The sequence below is a fragment of the Phyllobates terribilis genome, unplaced genomic scaffold (genome assembly GCF_046119375.1).
Source record: "Phyllobates terribilis strain yellow unplaced genomic scaffold, ASM4611937v1 Scaffold_3__8_contigs__length_932513732, whole genome shotgun sequence".
Classification (NCBI taxonomy): Eukaryota; Metazoa; Chordata; class Amphibia; order Anura; family Dendrobatidae; genus Phyllobates; species Phyllobates terribilis.
Genome location: NW_027362763.1, coordinates 45,822,976 through 45,848,229, shown reverse-complemented (window position 1 = coordinate 45,848,229; position 25,254 = coordinate 45,822,976). Strand labels below are relative to the sequence as shown.

The window sequence follows — 25,254 nt, the reverse complement described above, 5'->3', positions numbered from 1 at the left end:
TACTCTCCACCGTGAGTAATCTCCCTGGAAGTCAACCCCTATGGCCTCCGGACTCTTTATTTCTGCACCGCGCCACGCAGCACCAGACCTCCTACACTACAACTCCCTCCATCCTCGTCTCTGCCCTGAGGCCCTGCTCCGACTGTGGGGAGTAGTATCATCTCTGGCTGCCACTACATCCCGCCTCAGAGGACTGAACGCAACGCTGGTGGCCTTCACCAGGTACCACAGGTGGCGTAGTCAATACAACCACTCGATTAACACCAACTCTGGAAGCCCATTACACCTTTTTTGAATGTGACGGACCTGGGCACGGAACGGGTCCAGGCCACAGCTACAACCCACCAAACATCTGACCCGGCTCCGAGTACCCCCATATCCAAGGGCAGAGCTGCGAGCGTCACAGGAACATTGTTTTCAGGAGGCCCTTTGACCTCCACGTCTCTTCCAAGGGGCATTGGAGTGCCTCCAAATTTTTGGCAACCCTTGCATTCACTGCATAGGCAAGCACAATGGGAGACCCACTTCCTAATAATGGGAACATTGTTTTCAGGAGGCCCTCTGACCTCCACGTCTCTTCCAAGAGGCATTGTAGTGCCTCCAAATTTTTGGCAACCCTTGCATTCACTGCATAGGCAAGCACAATGGGAAACTCACTTCCTAATAATGAGAACATTGTTTTTCAGGAGGCCTGTCAGGGAAAACACTTGGTCAGACCTTGCAGCCCTCTGGCGCCCCCTTATCCTGATGGTCAAACACGGTATTGACCAAGGATAAGCACGGGCGCAGCTGCTCTAATTTATGTCGACTATTGTGGCACGTGATGTGACAGGACGTATATATACCACCAGTTCCTTCCAGGAACGTATATATACCTCCGTTCAGCCACCCTCAAACCACAATATCACATAAATACTGGTATACTGCCACCACCGATCGTTTAACAGGGGGATCGGGTACCCGTTAGGTAACGAGAATTAGCGGGTGAGGAACGTGTTTGCTCGACATAGGACAAGAAGAGCGAAGCTGGTAAATAATAATGATTTACTCCCGAAAGTGGGCAGTGTTTACAAAAGATATACAAGATATTATAAAAGAGACAATTTACATATATGCATAAAACAGTTATTAAAATAAAAGGGGTAAATAATAGCAAAACCTGAGCCACGAGGTGATGGTCTCAGATTCTGTGGGGGGACGGCTCCCCGGAAATTAGGTGTGATTCCTCCACGCAGCAAGGAGTGCATGCGTCTGACGTCCCGGGGTAAGAATGAATTAAAATGGCCATTCTAGTTTTTAGTAAGGGGCCAAAACATTAGGAGACACCCATGTTGTTTACCTCACACGGGGGCTCGGTTTTGTGAACCCACCCAGCTGCATAAGACATAAAGATCCTTCAGATTTCATATCTTGGTATGGGGGGGTCCCACATCAAAGATGGAGACATCATGTTTGCCGTCACTAATATTCATGAAGATGGATATCAAATATGATATCTCTATGATGCTCAGAAGCTCAGAATCCATTTCCCAGGTTCTTGGTGGTCTCCCAGCCGCGAAAACCACACCATCACAATTGGAAAAAGGTGAACATCTCAAAAATGTGGTCCCTGTGTTTGTGACAGTCATGTGCATTATTAAAATCCACATTAAAAGTTTGTACAGTTAAACAATAGGATTGGAGGGAAAATCCAGGGTATACCAGTATGCTTGCTGTGGGCTGAGGTTTTATGGCGGTCATAAAAATTCCTGGTTAGAGGGAGGTAAGAGTGAGTTCTATGTAGAACTCTTACAAATAGACAGGGGGTGGAGATTTAAGACATCTCTCATTTTTAAAACTAGGACAAAAATACATTTTGCCTGACACCTCCCCCTTTTTAGACTGCGCTATGGAGGTAGGACCTTCTGGTACTCCTCCGGGCGTATCTCTGGAGGCTCCCCTCGCCGGGACAATCCACCGGCATTGCCATGCTCGCTGCCTTTGCGGTGTTGAACGGTAAAGTCGTACTGCTGGAGGGTGAGGCTCCAGCGCAACAACCTTCCGTTGGCACCGGACATGGTGTGCAGCCAACTCAGGGGGTTGTGGTCAGTCACGACAGTGAAGGGGCGCCCGTACAAGTAAGGCTGTAAGCGGTGCAGGGCCCATACAATGGCCAGGCACTCCTTCTCTATGGTGGAATAGGCCACTTCAGTCCTGTCAGGCAGGTTGGTGAACACTGCTTGGAAGGGTTTCAGCACTGCTCGCATCTGAGACCTCTGGTCTACGGATAGCACGGCGCTTATCTCTACATCCTCTAGGGACCCACTGGCCTTCGCTTGGGCCAGCATGTCCAAGAGGGGGTCGTCCTCCCCATCCTCGTTCAGGCTGCAGACCGGTAGGACGCAGGATCCACGTTCTTGATGAGCCTTCATCATATTAACGTGAAAAGCCTTCCATCTACCCCGCGCGTGGTCAAGAGTGATCACGTAGGTGACCGGGTTGAGCTGTTGGTGAATGACGTACGGGCCTTCCCAGGCCGCCTGAAACTTGTCCTTTGGTTCGGGGACCAGCACCCACACCTTCTGACCCACCTGGTAGGTCCGCTCTTGGGCGTTCTGGTCGTACCAATGCTTCTGGTCAGCCTGGGCTTGCGCCATATTGTCATGCACCAACTGCGTCAAGGTCTGCATCTTGTCACGGAAGCGCATGACATACTCCACGATGGACACTCCTGGGGAGCTCGGCTCTTCTTCCCAGAATTCCCTTATCAACCCAAGGGGTCCTCGGACACGTCTGCCTTACAGGAGCTCAAAGGGGGAGAACCCCGTCGAGGCCTGTGGAACCTCTCTGTAAGCAAATAGCAGGTGTGGGAGGTAACGCTCCCAGTCGCGTCCCTGGGTCTCAACCAGCATTTTTAACATCTGTTTGAGGGTACCGTTGAATCACTCACACAAACCATTGGTTTGGGGATGATACGCGCTCGATACCAGATGCTGCACCTGCATTTTCTTACATAGGGCCTCCATTAAGCGTGACATGAACTGGGTCCCCTGGTCGGTAAGCATCTCCCTGGGAAAGCCTACTCGCGAAAAGATGGCCAAGAGGGCGTCCGCCACCTTATCCGCCCTAATTGAGGACAGGGCTACTGCCTCCGGATACCGGGTAGCATAGTCTACCACGGTAAGGATGAAACGTTTTCCAGAGCTGCTGGGTATGGCCAGTGGTCCCACAATGTCCACAGCAATCCTCTGGAAAGGCACCTCTATCACTGGCAAAGAGATCAGGGGGGCTTTGAGAGCCGGCCCTGACTTTCCCACTCTTTGACATGTGGTACAGGAGCGACAGTAGTTCACCACATCCGTCCTCATTTTGGGCCAATAAAAGTGGTGAGACAGCCGAGCCTTGGTTTTGCTGACCCCCAAGTGTCCAGCGAGTGGAACTTCATGGGCGATCTGCAACAACTCATCCCTGAATTGGTAGGGGACGACCAGCTGTCATTCCCTCAGACACTCCTGTTGGGGTGTACAGGGAACTGTCTCCCGGTACACAGTCCCTTGGTCCCAGAATACCCTCTCCTTATCAGACTCGGAGGTGGGCTTCTCAGCGAGGCTCCTTAACGTCCCTAGGCTAGCATCCGAGTGCAGAGCTGCCTGAAACTCCTGGCTGGAGGAAGCCAGAAGTGAGGTTAAGGCCACGTCCTCACTGGGACCCTCTGGGACCGGCTCTGCGTCCATACATGATTCTGTTATTCCTCTGTCCGAGGAGGGTCCAGAAGGCAGGGCGTTACTTGCGTTCTGGGCACTCTGACTGTGGGTAACAGCGGCTATATAGGCCGTCTCCCCGGGGAATAACACCGTCCCATCAGCCTGTGCGGAAATGAGTACTACTTCCCCATCCTCCTCCATTACCTCAGGCACAGTGCTACGTATGGGGCAGCTACCATCAACCAGGTCACCATCTGTTGTGACACTGGTCGCTGTTACAGCACCACCTGCTTCATGGTCCCTGTGCCTCTCCCCATTACCCTTAGCACTGACACTTTTTCCTGCTAGGGGATCCTCAGCAATATCACCCCACATCGTGACATGGCTGAGTTCTCCTGTACCTTCCCGTACATCATCATCATCATCATCATCATCATAATTATCAGCAGGTAAAGCATTGACATTCACAGTATCAGCATTAACCTTACCAACCGTATCAGATCGAGGAGGGGGGTCAGGGACACAATAAGCAAACATCCTCCCCAAATTAGTTCCCAACAAAACATTTGCAGGTAGATTTTCAGATACTCCCACTTCCTTCACCCCACTCCCCGCACCCCAATAAATAAAAAAACCCGGGCCATGGGCAAGGGGCATCGGACGCCCCCAATCCCGGTGACAGTCAGGGTCTTTCCCGGAATAAGCGCTTCAGCGGACACCAGTTCGGGTCGGATGAGGGTTCGTTCGGCCCCAGTGTCCTTGAGGCCTACAGTGACAGTGTTCCCCACCATGACAGACTGCAAGTTTTCACAGGCCCTCCCAACCAGCCCACCCACCAAAAGAACTGAGGCATTAGGCCCTGGGGCCTTGGATGGGGGGTTCTTCCTCTGCTTCTCTGGGCAAGTGGCGCTGAGATGACCAGTCTGGTTGCAGAAATAACACCTGCGGGTATCAGATGCAGGCCGGGCATTGGTAACGGGAAAAAGGCCTCCAGAAGGTCGGCTGGCATGGGCAGGAATGGTATTGATGGCTTACCCCCTTTCCAGCTGGCGACGACCGGCTTCCGCACCTCTGGTCTCCGGTTGGCCTCGTAGGTGTCTGCGATCTGCGCTGCTTTATTGGCATCTGGTGGCTCCCGATCCATCACGAACTGACGTACCTCAGTCGGACACAGATGCAGGAACTGGTCTTTCACCATCAGATCCTTTAGCTGCTCAAAGGTGGTCGCTGACAGTACTTGGATCCACTGCTCAAAGTTGGTTCGGAGCCCATGCACCACATCGCTGTAACTGTCGTGCGGTCCACGTTGGAGGTTCCGGAACTTTTTACGGTACACCTCAGGAGTCAGTTGGAACCTCTGGATTAGGGCCTGCTTAATGGCATCATAGTTCCCATCGAGGCTTGGAGGAAGAGCCACAAACACATCCAGAGCTTTGCCTCGCAGCCCTACAGTTAAGTATCGTGCCCACTGTTCCTCAGGCAGCTGGTACTGTCTGCAAGTCTTTTCAAAACCCCTCAGAAAGGTGTCGAGGTCGCTGTCCTTTTCCATCACAGGAAAATGCTCTGGACGGGGCTTAAACAGGGTCGCATTGTTGGTCTCACCGTTCCGTGAGGTGGATGCTGGGATCCCGAGTTGGGCCATCTGCAGTTCATGGGCCCTCCGGGCTTGGGCCTCTCGCTCGTCTCGCTTGGCCTCTCGCTGGGCTTTCTCGGCCTCTCGCTCAGCTCTCTCGGCCTCTCGCTCGGCTCTCTCGGCCTCGGCTCACTCGGCTCTCTCGGCCCTCTCGGCCTCCGCTCGCCGCTCGGCAGCCTCCTGGTGCTGTTGAATTACTTTCAGCCGTCCTCCATGATCCTCTGCAGGAAGTTGCTGTAGAGCCATCTGCAGATAGGGGTCCACGCTGCCCTGGTCGCTGACGCGGCGTGCGTCTGCAGGTGGGACCCTTGCAGCAGTACTGTCCATATCTCGGCTGACCCCTGGCCCTGCTGAGGTCTGGAGAAGGGCTTGCTCGGTCTCCAGTTGCGCCAGTGCAGCAGCCATTTATTCCTTGTTTTTGCCGAGGGGGTCAATGCCTTTGGTTATACATATTCCAATAAGAGTGTCCTTTTTCTGCTGGCTGTACCAGAACTCCCCAACTATGACCATGATCACCAAAATCAAAATAGAAAAGAAAAAACAAAGAAGGGTAGGGGTAACTGCTACACATACAGTGTTGTCTCAGATCTAATAAACACTGAGTTCGATCTTCAAAACTTTTGTGCAGGGTCCAGGTAAGAACCGTGCAAGTTTTTAGTGAGAGGAATGATTGCTCAAACCAGATCACTAATGTCCTATGATCCCACCGCTGACACCAATTGTCAGGGAAAACACTTGGTCAGACCTTGCAGCCCTCTGGCGCCCCCTTATCCTGATGGTCAAACACGGTATTGACCAAGGATAAGCACGGGAGCAGCTGCTCTAATTTATGTCGACTATTGTGGCACGTGATGTGATAGGATGTATATATACCACCAGTTCCTTCCAGGAACGTATATATACCTCTGTCCAGCCACCCTCAAACCACAATATCACATAAATACTGGTATACTGCTACCACCGATCACTTAACAGGTGGATCGGGTACCCGTTAGGTAACGTGAATTAGCGGGTGAGGTACATGTTTGCTCGACATAGAACAAGAAGAGCGAAGCTGGTAAATAATAATGATTTACTCCCGAAAGTGGGCAGTGTTTACAAAAGATATACAAGATATTATAAAAGAGACAATTTACATATATGCATAAAACAGTTATTAAAATAAAAGGGGTAAATAATAGCAAAACCTGCGCCACGAGGTGATGGTCTCAGATTCTGTGGGGGGGACGGCTCCCCGCAAATTAGGTGTGATTCCTCCACGCAGCGAGGAGTGCATGCGTCTGACGTCCCGGGGTAAGAATGAATTAAAATGGCCGTTCTGGTTTTTAATAAGGTGCCAAAACATTAGGAAACACCCATGTAGTTTACCTCACACGGGGGCTCGGTTTTGTGAACCCACCCAGCTGCATAAGACATAAAGATCCATCAGATTTCATATCTTGGTGTGGGGGGGTCATCATGTTTGCCGTCACCATGTAGATGGATATCAAATATGATATCTCTATGATGTTCAGAAGCTCAGAATCCATTTCCCAGGTTCCTGGTGGTCTCCCAGGCACGAAAACCACACCATCACAATTGGAAAAAGGTGAACATCTCAAAAATGTGGTCCCTGTGTTTCTGACAGTCATGTGCATTATTAAAATTGACATTAAAAGTTTGTACAGTTAGACAATAGGATTGGAGGGAAAATCCAGGGTATACCAGTATGCTTGATGTGGGCTGAGGTTTTATGGCGGTCATAAAAATTCCTGGTTAGGGGGAGGTAAGAGTGAGTTCTATGTAGAACTCTTACAAATGGACAGGGGGTGGAGATTTAAGACATCTCTCATTTTTAAAACTAGGACAAAAATACATTTTACCTGACAAGGCGCAGTTAGTCCGGGCGTGAGCGTGGTTAGTGATCCCACAGGACCATGAACCGAGGAATGCCTGGAGGGGCATGACTAAGTATCAACTCGGTCCGACCAAGGACACACGGTGGCTCAGTCGACTCCATGAACTAGGGAGGAACCGAGTAGAGGGACCAGGTGCTACTCCAGGTCAGACCCCAGTCACAGCTCTTGACCCACACCGGGGAATGCAGGAACGGGCAGGCACAGCTGGTATGTAGACAGGTGAGTACTGGCAGGCACGGCTGGTATGCAGACAGGTGGGTGCTGGCAAGCACGGCTGGTATGCAGACAGGCGCGTGCTGGCAGGCACGGCTGGTATGCAGATAGGCGGGTGCTGGCAGGCATGGCTGGTATGCAGACAGGCGCGTGCTGGCAGGCACGGCTGGTATGCAGACAGGCGGGTGCTGGCAGGTATGAACGCAGGCTGGATAGGGACCAGTACAGACTGGGATACAGGAACAGAGCCGCTGGTGCGGTGGACTAGCAGAGCAGAACCGCAGGCGCGGACGACAAGCGGAGCAGAGCAGAGAGAAACTGCAGGTGCGGTGGACAAGCAGAGCAGAGCGAAACCGCAGATGCAGTGAACAAGCAGAGCAGAGCGAAACCGCAGGTGCAGTGGACGAGCGGAGCAGAGCGAAACCGCAGGTGCGGTGGACAAGCAGAGCAGAGCAAAACCACAGGTGCGGTGGACAAGCAGAGCAGAGCGAAACCGCAGGTGCGGTGAACAAGCAGAGCAGAACAAAGCAGAAGGTGCAGGCAGACAGGACAGGGCTCTGTTCACATGGAACAGACTGGAAAATACAGGAAGGTAGATACGGAGGCAGGGAAACGGGACAAGCAGAACCAGATACACACAAGGGACTTACAATGAAGTAGCGAGTGGACACAAAACTCACAAACAGAAGTACAGAGACAACGAGTTGGAGTTAGGTGCAGGTTCAGACACTGGAAGAAAAGGGAAGGTACGGACATAGAGACAAACAGGTAACGGGCTAGGGCACAGTTCAGACAGGAACTGAACCCGGAGCAAGATACAGGAACGAGCCTGGAAACTCAGCCCCCAGGGTGGCATAAACAGACTAGAAGTCTCAGATACAGGTAACGGGCCTGGGTATACAGCCCCCAGGGTGGCGGAACAGACTAGAAGTCACAGATACAGATAACGGGCTTGGGTGTACAGCCCCCAGGGTGGCGGAAACAGACAAGTTACTGGACAGGACCTGGCAACTCAGTTGCACAGAACACACTGAAAGAAAGTGTTGCTCAGGCACCTCCTACTGGGTGGAGTGGGTTTAAGTATCCAGTGACTCACAGGAATAGGCTGGGGAGGCATTAGGAGTGCGCACAGTAACTATAAGAATCAGGCAGTAACCGCGCCGCCGCCCTCAGCAATCAGACAAGAGACACAGCAGGTACTGGAGCAAAGTCTGCAGCCTGGACTGATAGGTAAGATGGCGGTCTTGCATGGTGGGAGGTGGTAAGCCATGCCAGCACGCCGCCAGCGATGTTACAGCCCTCCTCTACGTTTCTTCCAAGGGGCATTGGAGTAGGTCCAAATTTTTGGCAGCCCTTGCATTCACTGCATAGGCAAACAGTATGGGAGACCCACTTCCTAATAATAGGAGCATTGTTTTTAGGAGGCCCTCCTCTAAGTCTCTTCAAACGGGTATTGGGGTGCATCCGAATTTTCAAAGGGGTATTGGGGTATCTCCAAATTTTGATCAGCCCTGCCACTCACTGCATATGCAATAACAGTATAGGAGACCCACTCTTTAGTAATGGGAACAAAAAATCATAGCCGGCTGATGGCTCTCTAAGAATAGTGAGGGCCGATTGCTGGCCCTTTAAGAATAGTAAAGGCCACCTGATGGCCCTATAAAAATAGGCTTTGTGACTTTCAGAGTCCCTCCTTCATAAATGAAACAGGATGTGTCTGATGATATCTCACACAGCACATGGCCAAATAAGGTTGTAAAATGTTAAAATGACATTTCCCGGTGAATGCATTTGTTACGGTTGAAAGCAATGCAAAAGTGCAAAAGCCCAAGGTGTGGAGGAGTATTTTTGCTTTTGGTTATTTATTTTGCCTTATTTACAAGTCATTTCCCTGGAAAGGATGTTCCTTAACATATTTCCCAGGAAAATCCATTTTGTTTTTGTATGTTTTATTGTGAGTTCGTAAAAGTGGCGTAATACTCTGACAACGTTGTTGACAGCAGTGACCTGGGAGTCAGAGATGCTTCCAGGGGTCTTCCCCATGCTGTTCCCATGTCATTTGAGCAATGTTCCCATCAATTTGGGCAATTTTTAGGCCCTCTGCAGACCGCCGAAAAATGCTCGAGCTTCCCATAGACTTACATTGGGCTCGTTGCTCGGGTCGAGTACCCGAGTATTCCAATGTGCTCGACCCAAGCAATGAGCGCCCGAGCATTTTAGTCCTCTCCCATCACTACTGCAAGTGAATAAGGTGGAGGCAGTCCAAAATTGTCCGAAACCGATCTCCAAAGAACAGGTTCTGAGATTGTTAGCTCCAGTGATATAAACATAGAAAAAGTGTTCCAGCACACGAAGTATAGAAAGGGGTTAATCAGCCATCTTAGTGCTAGGGTGATTAAACACCTGCAGAAAGGGAGGAACTCAGAGGATAAAATCACAGCCTTTCAGAGTATTTGGTGTGGGGAGGGCCTGAAGGAGAAAGCTCTGAGCTGTTTGTCATGTTCAGGAAAGCTAAACCTTTGGTTGTTTTTGTTCCTGAAGCGGGCGGTTACCCGTAGCAACTAGGACTGTGCCATACGTTATGGTTATGTTTTGTTTTCCTGTTAGGCCAGGAAGGCCGTGTTTGTTTTTGCTAACATTGTTGTAGTTTATGTAGTGCCTTAATAAACTCTGTAGAAGATTTAAAGAGACAGTGTTCCTGTGCACCACTATGTGCAACCAAATGAGTCGATCTACCACAGTACTATATGACAGTGTTATGTGGTCGCAATATAGTCCTATTAAAACTTTACATGGCAGTGTTATACATCCATTATATTGTACTATTATGTAGCAGATATGTGGCAGTAATATGCAGGTACTATACAGTCCTATTGTGTAAAGCACTCTATGGCGGTATTATGTGCCCATTGTATGGTACTATTATGTAGTAGATATACCCTCACCTACTGTATCCTCACCCATCCCTTATAGATTGTGAGCCCTCGCTGGCAGGGTCATCTCTCCTCCTGTACGAGTCGCTTGTTTTTGTTAAAATTATTGTACTTGTTTGCTATGTATACCCCTTTTAAACACGTAAAGCACCATGGAATTAATGGCGCTATAGTAATAAATAATAATAATAACATGGCACTGTATGGTCCTATATTGTAAGCTCTCTATGGCAGCATTATGTGCCCATTGTATGGTACTATTATGTAGTAGATAAATGGCACTGAACGGTCCTATATTGTAAGCTCTCTATATGGCGGTATTATGAGCCTACTGTATTGTTCTTTTATATACATAATATATGGCAGGCTTATATGAGTATTTTATGTCACTGTGTAACATACACACTATAGAACACTAATATTAGGCTAACATTATGGCAGTATTATATTTAATTAAGGTCTTTTTTTTAACTCCTTCTAAACTGGCAGAGGATTCTTCACTGGCCTAAAATGTTTATTACCAGTATTGCAAATGATCCCATTTCCTTAGGATCAGGAGTAAAATACTGATCGCTGGGGTTCCAGTGGTCAGAACTTTGAAAAAGCCTCACGTTCTGCTTGGCTTTCTCTGGCGTTCTCCGGCTTTCTCCGGCTTTCTCTGGCGTTCTCCAGCTATCCTGTAGCCAATGAATGGAGTGTGGTCAAGCATGTCCACCTCCGCTTCACGCAAGATGGGTGTTGTTGTGGTCCTGGACCCCCAGCGACTAGTAAGTTACCCAGTTTTTCAAAACCTTTAGCCAACCAGTCGTATGAAATGGTTAAGCCCCCATACACATTAGACTAATGTCAGCTGAACCAGTCGATATCGACAGATTTGGCCGACAGTCTAATTCCTATGGAGGCTTTCAATAATGTTTTGGATGTCAATGACCCAGCATGTCCAATTTTGGACTGGCGATCCTATTGTTCTCCCTTGAGATAAGCCACCACCAGAGAAGGCTGGTAGTGACCCTCTCATAGAGAACAAAGTGTGCTCTCCTGCCTATGGGAGGATCAGGCGAAACATCTGCCGGACAAATGATACGGCGAACCATCCATCAGCCGACAGCCATCTAGGGTGTATGGGGAATCATTGCTTTATGGCTAAGAGAAGAGATTACTTGCCAGCCTAGGAATAACTCTTTCATCGAACTCATTGTCTCATATACTTTAATACCGCCTAACTGTGCATATATTTATATAGTATATACACTCCTCTGATCAGTCTCTAATGGATAGCCAAAACTGATATCTTCACGGCCATAATTTCACATGCGGAGACTCCAAAGGGACCAAATCTAATCTCCGGGTCTTCTTGCCTAGACTTCATAGTGTGGCTAAGAATTCCAGAAGAGTCTATTAATTTCCCTTGATCTTGATCCGCTCATAATTGTGTCACTTCATTGTGGAGGTCACAGGTTCACCGCGGCTCCGCTGTACATTTCCTTTAATGTAGTCTAATGGTGAACGTAATGAGACGTCGGCACGAGGTGTTGTATCATAAATGCGCGATATTATCCGGCCATCATTCTGAGCCATCTGCTGGGGAACGACGTAATATAAACACCACCTTCTGATTTCAGACTTTTATTACGTCTGGAAGAATGAATTACTTCTTAAGGTAGACATTACTAATGCTGGAGGCTCTTGTACTGAAGAACGCTAGGGTTTCTAGAGTCTGCGGTGTCTTCTTACTCAGTTCCGGATCGGTCAAGTGGATCCTTGTGCCGCAGTCACTTTGGCACTGGTTAAACTAAGTTGTGGAATTTATCCACCACTTTTCCTCCCAGATGGTGGATTCATGCGGGCAGTATTTTTTGATTTCTGCCAACGAAATGTAATTGCTGTGTAAGACGGGCACAGTTTATAGTGGATTTGTCAGGGACATAGAATATTGCCCCTTATTAACACCCCAACAAGTTACTTTGATTGCAACTCAGTCTTATTGCTAAGATGTCTCCAGCAGATACAGAATCGAAGTCGGGAACAAAACAAAGAGTCAAGATGAGACATCAAAGGAGCAGACGGGACGACAGAGATCACAACTAAGGAGACGGACTACTGTCACTGAACCGGAGGGACCAAGATGAAAACTCAAGAGCGAAGAGGTGGTCAGCAATCATAGAAAGACACATGCAGAAGTATCAGTATTTTACCTCTAGGAAATCGTCTAGGATCAGATCCTTTCTTAGACATAATGTCCTTTTTAGGCTGGTCCACTCAGGAACCCACCAGAAAAAGCGTTTAAAGGGAACCGGTCAAGTTGGAAAATGCTATTTACGTATAGATATTGGGTTAATATCAGCATAAAGATGCCCGGGCCGCTGTACTGAAGGTGCAGCACCTGGGAGAAAATTAACTTTATTCATCCCATGAGCCGCCGGCTTTCAGTGCGGAGCATGCTGTGAGCAGTGACTGCAAATTCCTGCAAGACTGAAAGCCGGCGGCTCCTGGGAGAAATAAAGTTAATTATCTCCTGGGTGGCGCACTTTCAGTACAGCGGCCGGGCATCTGCATAATGCTATTAAGCTGCAGATTAACGCTATATCTGCAGGTTAATAGTGCAATCGGATGCAACAGATTCCCTTTAAAAAAAAATGGGAAAGGTAATTAACATGATGCACCGCAATATAAATGTAACTCGCTGATCACATCATCTGTCTTTTTGTTCTTCTTTTAACCGCTTTAGGTTTGGAAAGCCATGAAGAGGTTAAAAGTAAAAGAAGAACCTGACCCTTCTTCACTACTTTATATTCTTCACTACTTATCAGCAACACAACCGGCGGCACGAAGCATCAGAGTCTTCATGGAGGCCATGGAATCAGTGAGATACTAAGGCGGGGGCTTCACGCTGACAATATCCCCCCACCCCCCCCGCTAATGATCTCACCGATCCCTGATCGAGCGTAGCTAAAATCAACCGATTGCTGGAATCCGCAAACACAAAGTCACCGATGTCCGCTAGATCGGTACTTACAGTCATGTCACACCGTGACCACACAATGGCGCCGTAGCGCTCAGCTCTTGTGACAAACGGTGAAAGGGAGAACATTTAGTTTTAACCATAATATTAGGATTGTATCTTTGTAAAGTAGTAACATGAAAACCATAGGGACCTCAAAGCTGTGACATCCTCACTGTCCTCATGGCAGTTGCAGCAACTTTGCCCCAATAACAGTGCCAGACACTATTCTTCCATAACAGTACCAGATCCAGTACCCTTATGAGAGTAACAGGCACAGTGCCCCCATAAAAGGAACACTCCAAGTGTCCTCATAGGATAGTGTGACAGTAAGTCTACTTCCATAAAAAAAAGTCAGCCACAGTGTCTCCATAACAGTAACATCCACAGTACCCTTATAAAAGTAACATCCACAGTGCCTCCTAACAGTGACATCCACAGTGCCTGCTAACAGTGACAGCCACAGTGCCCCCCAAAAAAGTGACATTCACAGTGCCTCCTAACAGTGACAGCCACAGTTCCCCCAAAAAAGTGACACCCACAGTGCCTCCTAACAGTGACATTCACAGTTCCCCCAAAAAAGTGACATTCACAGTGCCCCCAAAAAAGTGACATCCACAGTGCCTCCTAACAGTGCCATCCACTGTGCCATCCACAATGCCATCCACAGTGTCATCCACAGTGCCATCCACAATGCCATCCACAGTGTCATCCACAGTGCCATCCATAGTGCTTCCACAGTGCCATCCACAGTGCCATCCACAATGCCATCCACAGTGCCATCCACAATGCCATCCACAGTGCCATCCACAGTGCCATCCACAATGCCATCCACAGTGCCATCCACAATGCCATCCACAGTGTCATCCACAGTGCCATCCATAGTGCTTCCACAGTGCCATCCACAGTGCCATCCACAATGCCATCCACAGTGCCATCCACAATGCCATCCACAGTGCCATCCACAGTGCCATCCACAATGCCATCCACAGTGCCATCCACAGTGCCATCCACAGTGCCATCCACAATGCCATCCACAGTGCCATCCACAATGCCATCCACAGTGTCATCCACAGTGCCATCCACAATGCCATCCACAGTGCCATCCACAGTGCCATCCACAGTGCCATCCACAATGCCATCCACAGTGCCATCCACAGTGCCATCCACAATGCCATCCACAGTGCCATCCACAGTACCATCCACAGTGCCATCCACAGTGCCATCCACAATGCCATCCACAGTGCCATCCACAGTACCATCCACAATGTCAGTGTCCTGCACCATTTGTTTGGTACTAATATTTGAACGTTCCCTCAAAGGTTTTCGGAATCCGTCCTGTAATCCTCCGGATCCCGCTGTATCTGGATGGTGCATGTGGGATTATCATCAGGTTTCTTGGCTGACGGACGGACTGGTAATAGTGGAAACTCTGACATCTCCATTGTGTTATTTGACAGCTGCTCATATATAATGAATATTTTAGCACGTGCTAAGACATCTGCAGCTGAATTTATTGACTGGTGACAAATAGTAAAGTGACGTATAACAGACATAATGCAGATTCCCGTCACGTCTTCAGCTGCTCACTCTGGAAACAGGAAAAATAATCTGCTTCTAATACGGGACAAGTTGTAACAAAAGGCTCCAGAGGTTGTGAAACGCGCTGCCAGCGACTCGCTCCTCTATGGGAATGATTGCTAAACCATACAGCAAAGGAGCCTGCATTACATAGAACGGCCCCTTCAATTGGGGGTCTGGTGGGCACTATTGTAGGTCACGTCGTGTCACACAAGGTTTAAGAAAGACTAAGCGACACAAAAGGAAGGGGAGAAGGGGGCCCAGACTCTAGGGAAAGGGGGGAGTGGATCCTAGGCTGACCTGATATCTCCCATACTCACCTAAACGTCCCTATATTAGTTCCGCATCAATCGCTGCACATTGACCTGTCTTTCCATGGCATTTGGACCTGGCTAGGGAAGGAGGAAATGAGCGCTAGTCGATCCCCGCTAGCAACTAAAGACAACAAGGGGGAACAAACAAGGGAAAGCAGCTTAGCTTTAGTCAACTTCAGAGAGATGCACACATGTCCTGTTAGCACCATAGAGGAAGAAGTACTGCTCTTGATTAAGCCTTCATAAGGGGTCATGTGAATATCGCCGGCACCTCCCTCTAGCAAACATTGGGTATTTAAACACCCTAGTCAATTAGCAGGAGGGAGGTAGCTGCTGGGTCCTAGCAAGAGACAGATCAAGGAAGATGTCTGCAATGTCAAACGAAGAGATGTCCTGCAACCAACTGCGGGGCAGGGTTCTCATGGTCACCGCCACCAGGGAAACTCCGGGACAAAGCATCAGCCTTGACATTTTTGACCCCTGGACGAAACATGACAACAAAATTGAACCTAGTAAAAAACAGGGACCATCTGGTTGCCTAGGGTGGAGACGTTTAGCTGACTGGAGATATGACAGGTTCTTATGGTCAGTAATAACAGTAATAGGATGGACAGCCCCCTCCAACCAATGTCGCCATTCGTCAAACGCCAATTTGATCGCCAAAAGTTCCTTATTACTCACGTCATAATTTCTCTCAGTCGAAGACAATTTTTTTAGAAACGAAGTCGCATGGACGCCATTTACCAGGGGACGGACCCTGAGATAACACAGCCCCAACCCCCACCTCTGACGCATCAACCTCCATAATAAAGGGTTGGGAAACATCGGGTTGACGGAGTATAGGTGCAGTGGCAAAATGATTCTTTAAGGAAGAAAAAGCCTGGAGGGAAGCATCCGACCATTTGGAATAATCAGACCCCTTCTTAGTCATGTCAGTAAGGGGTTTCACAATTACTGAGTAAATTTTGATGAATTTCTGGTAAAAATTAGTAAAGCCCAGAAAACGTTGTAAAGCCTTCAGGTTCTCTGGACGGTCCCAATCATCTGGACGGTCCCAATCAAGGACTGCACGGATCTTCTCCGGATCCATCTGAAAACCCGAAGATGACAGCAAGTACCCCAAAAACTGCACCTCCTGAATGGTGAAAACAAATTTTTCCAGTTTGGCATAAAGTTTGTTATCCCTTAATATCTGGAGCACCTGCTTAACATGCCCCCGATGAGTCTCAAAATCAGGTGAATAAACCAGAATATCGTCCAGGGAGACCACCACAAACCTCCCCACCAAATGATGGAAAATATCATTTATGAAATGCTGGAATACCGCAGGTGCATTGGTCAAACCAAAAGGCATAACCAGACTCTCGAAATGTCCTCCCGGGGTATTGAACGCTGTTTCCCATTCGTCCCCTTCTCTGATTCTAACCAGATTGTAGGCTCCCCTTAAATCCAACTTGGAGAATACCTTAGCTCCCACAACCTGGCTGAGCAAATCAGGAATCAGAGGAAGACGGTATGGATCTCGGATGGTAATTTTATTTAATTCCTGGAAATCTAAACAGGGACGTAGACCGCCATCTTTTTTCTTCATAAAGAAGAACCCTGCAGTCACGGGCGAAGATGAGGGTCTGATATGTCCCTTCTCCAGACTTTCCGCAATGAAATCCTTCATGGCTTGTCTCTCAGGGCCAGAAAGATTATACAGTCTGGACTTTGGTAGTTTAGCTCCGGGGGTCAGGTTAATAGGACAGTCATAAGCACGATGAGGAGGCAAATCCTGACATCCCCTGTCAGAAAAAACATCCTCAAAACCAGACAGAAAAGCAGGTAATATTTCCGTAGAGACTGTAGCAATGGAAATATCTAAACAGTTCTCATGGCAGTAATCTGCCCATTCAGTAATCTCCCCATTCAGTAATCTCCCCGGTTTGCCAATCCACCAACAGATTATGTTTAACAAGCCAAGGAATACCCAAAACAATAGGTGTGGGAAGATTGTCCAGGACATAGCAAGGGATTATCTCACAATGAACTGACCCCACCCTCAGTTTTACATTATGTACAATCTGAGTAAATGCTTTCTGTGCAAGTGGCGCCGAGTCGATGGCAAAGATGGAAATAGGCTTAGCTAAAGGACAACAAGCAAGGCCATGAGCTTTCACAAACTCAGCATCAATCATGCTGACCCTGGCTCCACTGTCAACAAGCACATAAATTTTCTCGGTTTTGCTCTCTAGCACCACCTCTGCAGTCAGGACAAACCGGGAACTGCAGGTTGGCAAGAGTGAAAACAGGAAGTCATATTAATAATAACTGTGAATAAAATCTGAGTAATTAGCATCTCCTGTACTTGTTACTTTATTACCTACAGCGTCTGAGAACATATATCCAAAGTGATATCTGTGGTGTTGCATAGGACTGCAGGTGACATCTACTACATTATCTGTACTCAGAGAGATATCACTGTGTTATCTGTGGTGTTACATAGGACTGCAGGTGAAATCTACTACATTATCTGTACTCAGAGAGTTATCACTGTGCTATCTGTGGTGTTACATAGGACTGCAGGTGACATCTACTACATTATCTGTACTCAGAGAGTTATCACTGTGTTATCTGTGGTGTTACATAGGACTGCAGGTGACATCTACTACATTATCTGTACTCAGAGAGTCATCACTGTGTCATCTGTGGTGTTACATAGGACTGCAGGTGACATCTACTACATTATCTGTACTCGGAGAGATATCACTGTGTTATCTGTAGTGTTACATAGGACTGCAGGTGACATCTACTACATTATCTGTACTCAGAGAGTTATCACTGTGTCATTTGTGGTGTTACATAGGACTGCAGGTGACATCTACTACATTATCTGTACTCAGAGAGTTATCACTATGTTATCTGTGGTGTTACATAGGACTGCAGGTGACATCTACTACATTATCTGTACTCGGAGAGATATCACTGTGTTATCTGTAGTGTTACATAGGACTGCAGGTGACATCTACTACATTATCTGTACTCAGAGAGTTATCACTGTGTTATCTGTGGTGTTACATAGGACTGCAAACCTCTTATTTTTTTCTTACCTTTTCGTCGATGCTGGTCAGGAGTCGTCAGACATAACACGGTGCGGCTGACTGTTGTGCGGTTGGTTATTTTACTTCCAGTAATGGTCGGACGGTGGCCGCCGCTGCTGCTGCCGGAGATCAGGGGGATCCTTGTGCTCAGCAGCCGTCGCTCCTTGTATATTCGGCTCTCATTGACTCTGCGGAGAACACTGAATAGTCCCTTTCTCTCCACTTCCCAAGACTTGGATCTATTTTTTTTTTTTTTCTGTGAATGTACTTAACATCTGTGGAATGCTAATGACTGACAGATGAAACAGGCGGCCGAGGCACAAACGTGCGGGCACCCGGGAGGAAGTGGCTGACAAAAATCTGCTGGGAGAGTCCGAGGAGCCCGATCTGTGCCCCCGGCATTGCCGACCGCACTGTCCTATTGGCCTATGTCAATATTATTCCTGGAGTAACTTCAGAGGAGAAACTTGGGGAGACATGTGGAGGTGCCGGAGAAAGGACCGGGGGCGATTTAACCCCCCCATAAATAAAAAAAATATATTTTGGTTACTGTATAAGGGCCTGACCTCATCAGGATTACAGTCGACACAAGTGTTTTCATTTTGAAATATGCCGGTAATTAAGAGTAAAATCAGCAGCCTAAATATTAGGGAGGATACTAAGAAATAGCCATATAGTAGATGTGAGGGGTGGGGGGTTAAACGTAAATCAAAACTCATAAAAAATAATAATAAAAAAAAAAAAAAGTATAGAATATAAACAAAAACTAATTACCAAATTTTTCGGACTATAAGACGCACCGAGGTTTTAGGGGAGGAAAATATAAAAAAAAAAAATTGAAGGAAAAAATGTGGTCATGATGCCCTGTTATGGGGGAGGGGATCTGCTGCTGACACTGCTATAGGGGTAATGTCTCCCAATTCTCTACTAATTCTGGTATATATATACCCCCATCCTGATATATATGGCCCCATCTTCCTGGTATATATGCCCCCCCCCATCCTGGTATGCATGGCACCCCCATCCCCATACTGGTATGCATGGCACCCCCATCCCCATACTGGTATGCATGGCACCCCCATCATCCCCATACTGGTATGCATGGCACCCCCATCCCCATACTGGTATGCATGGCACCCCCATCCCCATACTGGTATGCATGGCACCCCCATCATCCCCATACTGGTATGCATGGCACCCCCATCCCCATACTAGTATGCATGGTACCCCCATCCTCATCTTGGTATGCATGGTCTCCCATCCTGATATACATGTAGCAAGAGATAGAAAAGACAGCGCACATAGAGCTTTATCTGTATAAAAGTAAATACCAGGTCCCACAATCAGTCTGACTCACCTTCTGAGGTTGTGTGAGTCACAACCAACTGTGAAGCACCTGTCAGATGGCCGCTGCAGGAGACCCCGCTGATCAGTAAACAATGAGAGGAGATAAAAAGCCGGGCTGATCCTCCGTGCTGGTCCAGAAACACACAAGGGTTAATGATAAACCAAACCTTCTTTATTACTTGGCCTACGCGTTTCGTGGCTACACTGCCACTTCCTCAGGGCCTGGTTTATCATTAACCCTTGTGTGTTTCTGGACCAGCGCGGAGGATCAGCCCAGCTTTTTATCTCCTCTCATTATCCTGATATACATGGCATCCCCCTCCCGATCCTGGTATACATGGCACCCCCATCCCCATCCTGGTATGCATGGCATCCCCCTCCCCATACAGGTATGCATGGCACCCCCATCCGCATACTGGTATGCATGACACCCCCACCTTCATACTGGTATGCATGGCACCCCCATCCTCATACTGGTATGCATGGCACTCCCATCCTAGTATGCACGGTCCCCCATCCCCATCCTGGTATGCACGGCACACCCATCCCCATCCTGGTATGCACGGCACACCCATCCCCATGCTGGTATGCATGGTCCCCCATCCTGGTATGAACGGCACACACATCCCCATCCTGGTATGCATTGTCCCCCATCCTGGTATGCACGGCACACACATCCCCATCCTGGTATGCATTGTCCCCCATCCTGGTATGCATGGCACCCCCATCCCCATCCTGTTATATATGACACCCCCATCCCCATCCTGGTATGCATAGCACCCCCATCCTCATCCTGGTATACATGGTACCCCATTCTCATCCTGGTATACATGGCACCTCCATCCCCATCACGCTGCACACATAAAAAAAATAAAGCGATTCTACTTACCTTCCCTCTGCTCCAGCGCTGCGTCCTGTTCTGATGCCAGCAGCTGATTTCAGCTGACATCATTGCCATGTGCCCTCACACGCTGAGGTCAGCTGCCGGAATATTCACAACGGGACTATGGGCGTGTGGAGCAGTGAATATTCATTTTCTTTAATAGCCTGCACACTGTTAGCCGCAGCCGCTGGCTCCTGCAGTGGCTGGGCGATCACGTGTGCCTGCTATTAAAGAGAATGAATATTCACTGCTCTCCACTCCCATAGTCCCGGCGTGGGGAGTAGTGAATATTCATTTTCTTTAGCAGCGGGCAGAGTGTTAGCTGCAGCAGGCGGCTACTGCCTCTGAGCACTGCTCCTCCGCCGCTGCCGCTCCTCCCCCACCATCCACAGCCGGAGTATGTACTGTACATCCGAACTATAAGACGCACCCCCACTTTCCTCCAAAATTTTGGAGGAAAACAAAAGCAAACCACAAGAACTAAAATAATAAAAATATAAACTTTTCAAACATATTAGTATCAAAAGAATAGTTTAAAAAGTTGTAAAATAATTATTAGTTTTTATTTTATTGAAAGTCATATTGTTTTTTTCCAACTTTTGTAAGTGAAAAAAAAATTAAAAAAAAATAAAATAAAAAATAAAATCAAGTAATTTAACGTCAATATATTTAGACTAATATTTTTTGCTAAATATATGATTAAAAATAACAATACTAATAATTATTATTATATATTGTAATTAATATTATAGTATATATTATTGTATATTTATGTAACACTGTATTTAAAAATGTCCAAAATAAATCTTGCCATAGTGTTTTTTTTTCTTAATACATCAGTAATAAAATTGTTCATCTTAAAGCTGTCATACGTGCGCCCATGAGGAATCACACTAATGGACCATTATATAACGTGTGGTCTCATTTTTTTACCAGTTTTCCCCTCTGCAGGCTCTGTCTAATTTTCAGTTGTCTCTGAGCTAGTGGGAGGAGATGAGCTGCTTTAAGTCTCCTATACACAGACATAAAGGTTTTTTGCTCCATTGTCTCTGTTTAGCGCATGTTCAGAAGTAGCAGCAGCATGGACTACATTAGAGCAGTACTGAGCAGTGTAGATGTGATTCCAGACATTGGTGAGACAGAACACTTACTAGAAAGCAGCAGACAGATCTGTTTCTTTTTATCTATGCCTTCATATTTCCATAGACTTCATTAGACTGATGTAATCTGACTTACAATGGGTTCTGAACCTGTGTTTTAGAGTGGCTGGTGAGTTCAGGAGGTTGGAAGGAGGAGACGAAATGGCTCATAAGTGGAGAAAGATGTGGATGGTGAGTTCAGGAGGCAGGAAAGAGGAAAAGATGTGGCTCATAAGTGGAGAAAGAAGTGGATGGTGAGTTCAGGAGGCAGGAAAGAGGAGAAGATGTGGCTCATAAGTGGAGAAAGAAGTGGATGGTGAGTTCAGGAGGCAGGAAGGAGAGGAAGTGGCTCATAAGTGGAGAAAGAAGTGGACGGTGCGTGCAGGAAGGAGGAGAAGAAATGCCTCATCAGTGGTGAACAAAGTGAACTGTAAGTTCAGGAGGCAGGAAAGAGTAGAAGAAATGGCTTATAAGTGGAGAAAGAAGTGGTTGTGAGTTCAGGAGACAGGAAGAAGGAAAAGAAATTACTCATGTGAAGAAAGAAGTGGATGGTGAGTTCAGGAGGCAGGAAGGAGGAGAAGAAATGGCTCATATGTGGAAAAAGAAGTGGATGGTGAGTTCAGGAAGCAGGAAAGAGGAAAAGAAGAGGCTCATAAGTGGAGAAAGAAGTGGATGGTGATTTCAGGAGCCTGGAAAGAGGAGAAGAAATGGCTCACAAGTGGATAAAGAATTGGATGATGAGTTCAGGAAGCAGGAAAGAGGAGAAGAAATGGCTCACAAGTGGATAAAGAATTGGATGATGAGTTCAGGAAAGAGAAGATGTGGCTCATAAGTGGAGAAAGAAGCAGATTTCTCAATTAAGATATATTACAAAGTTTATTCATTTGTACAGGGCAGCACGGTGGCTCAGTGGTTAGCACTGAAGCCTTGCAGCACTGGGGTCCTGGGTTCAAAATCCCACCAAGGACAACATCTGCAATGATGTTCTCCCTGTGTTTGTGTGGGTTTCCTCCGGGTTCTCCGGTTTCCTCCCACACTCCAAAGACATACTGATAGGGAATGTAGATTGTGAGCCCCGATGGGGACAGTGCACATAATGTCTGTAAATTGTCTGAATTGTAAAGCGCTGCGGAATATGTTGGCGCTATATAAATAAAAAGATTATTATTATTATTATTATTGTACCATTGATTTTGTTGATAAGACAGATAAATAATTTTCCGGATTATTTTGTTAATGTGAGTAAAATATGACCTTATTTATTAGAATTTTTACACTTTATGTATTTGTTCCCAGGAGCATATATATATATATGATGATACATTTTTTTTTTTGCTTAAAAGCCACAGATTGCCCTCAAATTTTACAATCAGCTCATGAACATTTCCGCAATTGAGTTTTCCATTTCTGCTGCAATTAATGTTGACAATACAGACAGTCTAATAAACCTCGGGGAGTGGGATAACGATGTGACTGATCGTGATGGGTTCATCGGGGTAAATGCACAAAATCAGAAATGCTGCAAACGTTTCTCTGATGATTCGGGACTGAAATGGTCGGACGGGATCATTATGGGCACAACAATGTCCAGCAGAGCATGAAGATCTGATGTTCCTTATCTCCTGTGACCACCAGGGTCATCCAGAAAGAAAGAAATGGACATGGGAAGGAACTAGGTTTAAAGGAGCCTGATGCCACCAGACTGCCACCATGGCTGCAAGTGGGCAACTCCAGAGTCTTCTCTAGTGGGAATAGGAAACTCGACCGGTCACATTCAAGTCTCTGCAACGGAGCATAGATGTGAGAAATCCACTGGATCACTGGTTATCAACACTTTGACTACCCTAGATTACCAGGGATATTAACATTAGTCTGTGCATTACCCTAGACCACCAGGGATGTTAGCACTATCCTGTATATTAGACTACGCCATCAAGGATATTTGCATTGGCCCCAAAATTGACCTAGAGAACGAAAAATGTTGGCATTTGCCTGATTAACATCCTAGACCACTGAAGACCCGGGGTCTTCCGTGGGCGTAACGATACTCAGACAACACAGGGTGAGGGTAAATCAGCGTGGCAATACTTTATTGAACCACAAAGCGGACAATAAACACATTGAACAGTTCCCGCAAATACCCAAGATGGTGCAACATTACACAGTCTCACCCTTCCTTCTCCGCGACTTTGGAGACTTCCAGGGCCAACTACCTCAACCAGTGGCCCCCCGCTTTTGGTGGGCCCCCACAGAGAGAAGGTAGCGGCAAGCTTAGGAAGCTAGCAGTCCATCGAGGTACAAGGCCAGGAGACGCGAGGGTCCCAACCTGGCCTCTCCGAGAGTTTCCATGGGGCCAGATTACCGGTGGGTCCCAATCTGGCTTCTCCGAATGTCTCCGTGAGTTGCAGGCGACCGGTGGGTCCCTATTGACAACCTCCAACAACATATCCATGGGGCCCGGTGACTTCCATGTCCCACTCTGTTCTCCCCAAAATGTATCCATGTCTCTCTGATGGTTAATGGAGCAGATCCGTATCTTTCCAGTCAGGGCCAGTCAGGGCCGGTACCCTTAGACTAGAATCATATAGAATTCAATTGTGTGTCTCTTTGAGTAATGCCATGCAATCCATCTGCTGTCCTGAAGGATGTCTCTCATTCTCCTTGTAAAGTCTTTCTGATTCTCCTTGATTCTCTGTTTCAAGTCTGTCTACTACAGAAACACATGTCCCTTCAGCTTCTCTTGGCTCAGCCCCCTCAATGGCAGAACTGCTCTCACCCTCCCACCCCAAAGCTAAGTGTGCATTAGTGGAGGTATCTTTCTCAGGTTGACTGGATCATCTGGGTCTACATGTGAGATTCCCTGTGGTGAAGGCTCCGCCGGATCTTCTTTCCACACTTACACAATGGGCCTAGATGATTTTTTGAACAATGGTTAGAGGCTCCTGAGATACTAATGAGATTAGTGGAATGATGGACACTTTACAAGTTAGATTATTGTACACAAACTGATGAGCAAGCAGAACATTAATAAAACACAGCCAGCAATATCTAATAAAACACTATAAGGTATTTCTCTTGGATTAACAAATCTAATCGTCTGGCTAATTAAGATTTTACGCTGTATCGTCACAGTCAGAAATAGCCAGTTTATTACACTAGATCACCAGGGATGTTTGCACTAGTCTATTCATTAGCCTAGACCACCAGGTGGATGTTGTTATTAGAGAGTTCATTTGCATATACCACAAGTGATGTTGGCACTCGCCTGTTCATTACTCTAGACCACCGGGAATGTTAATGTGACGCCCTGCGGGTCCAATTGTCACATAGGTACTGCATCTCAGCCAGAGGTGTGGTACCCCACTCTCAGGTAAGGAGGGAGCACTACCCACACACTAACATCCAACACTAAACCACTCCATTAGGGAAGGTCCAGATAGCTCCTAAGGGAGAGCACAGGCCTGGTCCCTGTCTGGAGGGTGGAACTAAGTAGAGCAGGTGGGTGGAGGAAGTAGTTTAGGGGAGCACTAAAGGAAGAGTATAAAA

The 25,254-nt window shown here is 47.3% G+C and overlaps 1 protein-coding gene across 1 annotated transcript in view; it reads right to left on the bottom strand.

Annotated features, from left to right (window-relative positions):
- Window positions 1-18,779, bottom strand: part of LOC141257913 (uncharacterized) — a 201,087-nt gene extending 182,308 nt beyond the window's left edge. Inside the window, exon 1 of the mRNA XM_073672920.1 lies at window positions 18,349-18,779. The gene's annotated coding sequence lies outside the window, so the exon portion shown is untranslated. The remainder of the gene's footprint in view (window positions 1-18,348) is intronic.
- Window positions 18,780-25,254: the final 6,475 nt, after the last annotated feature.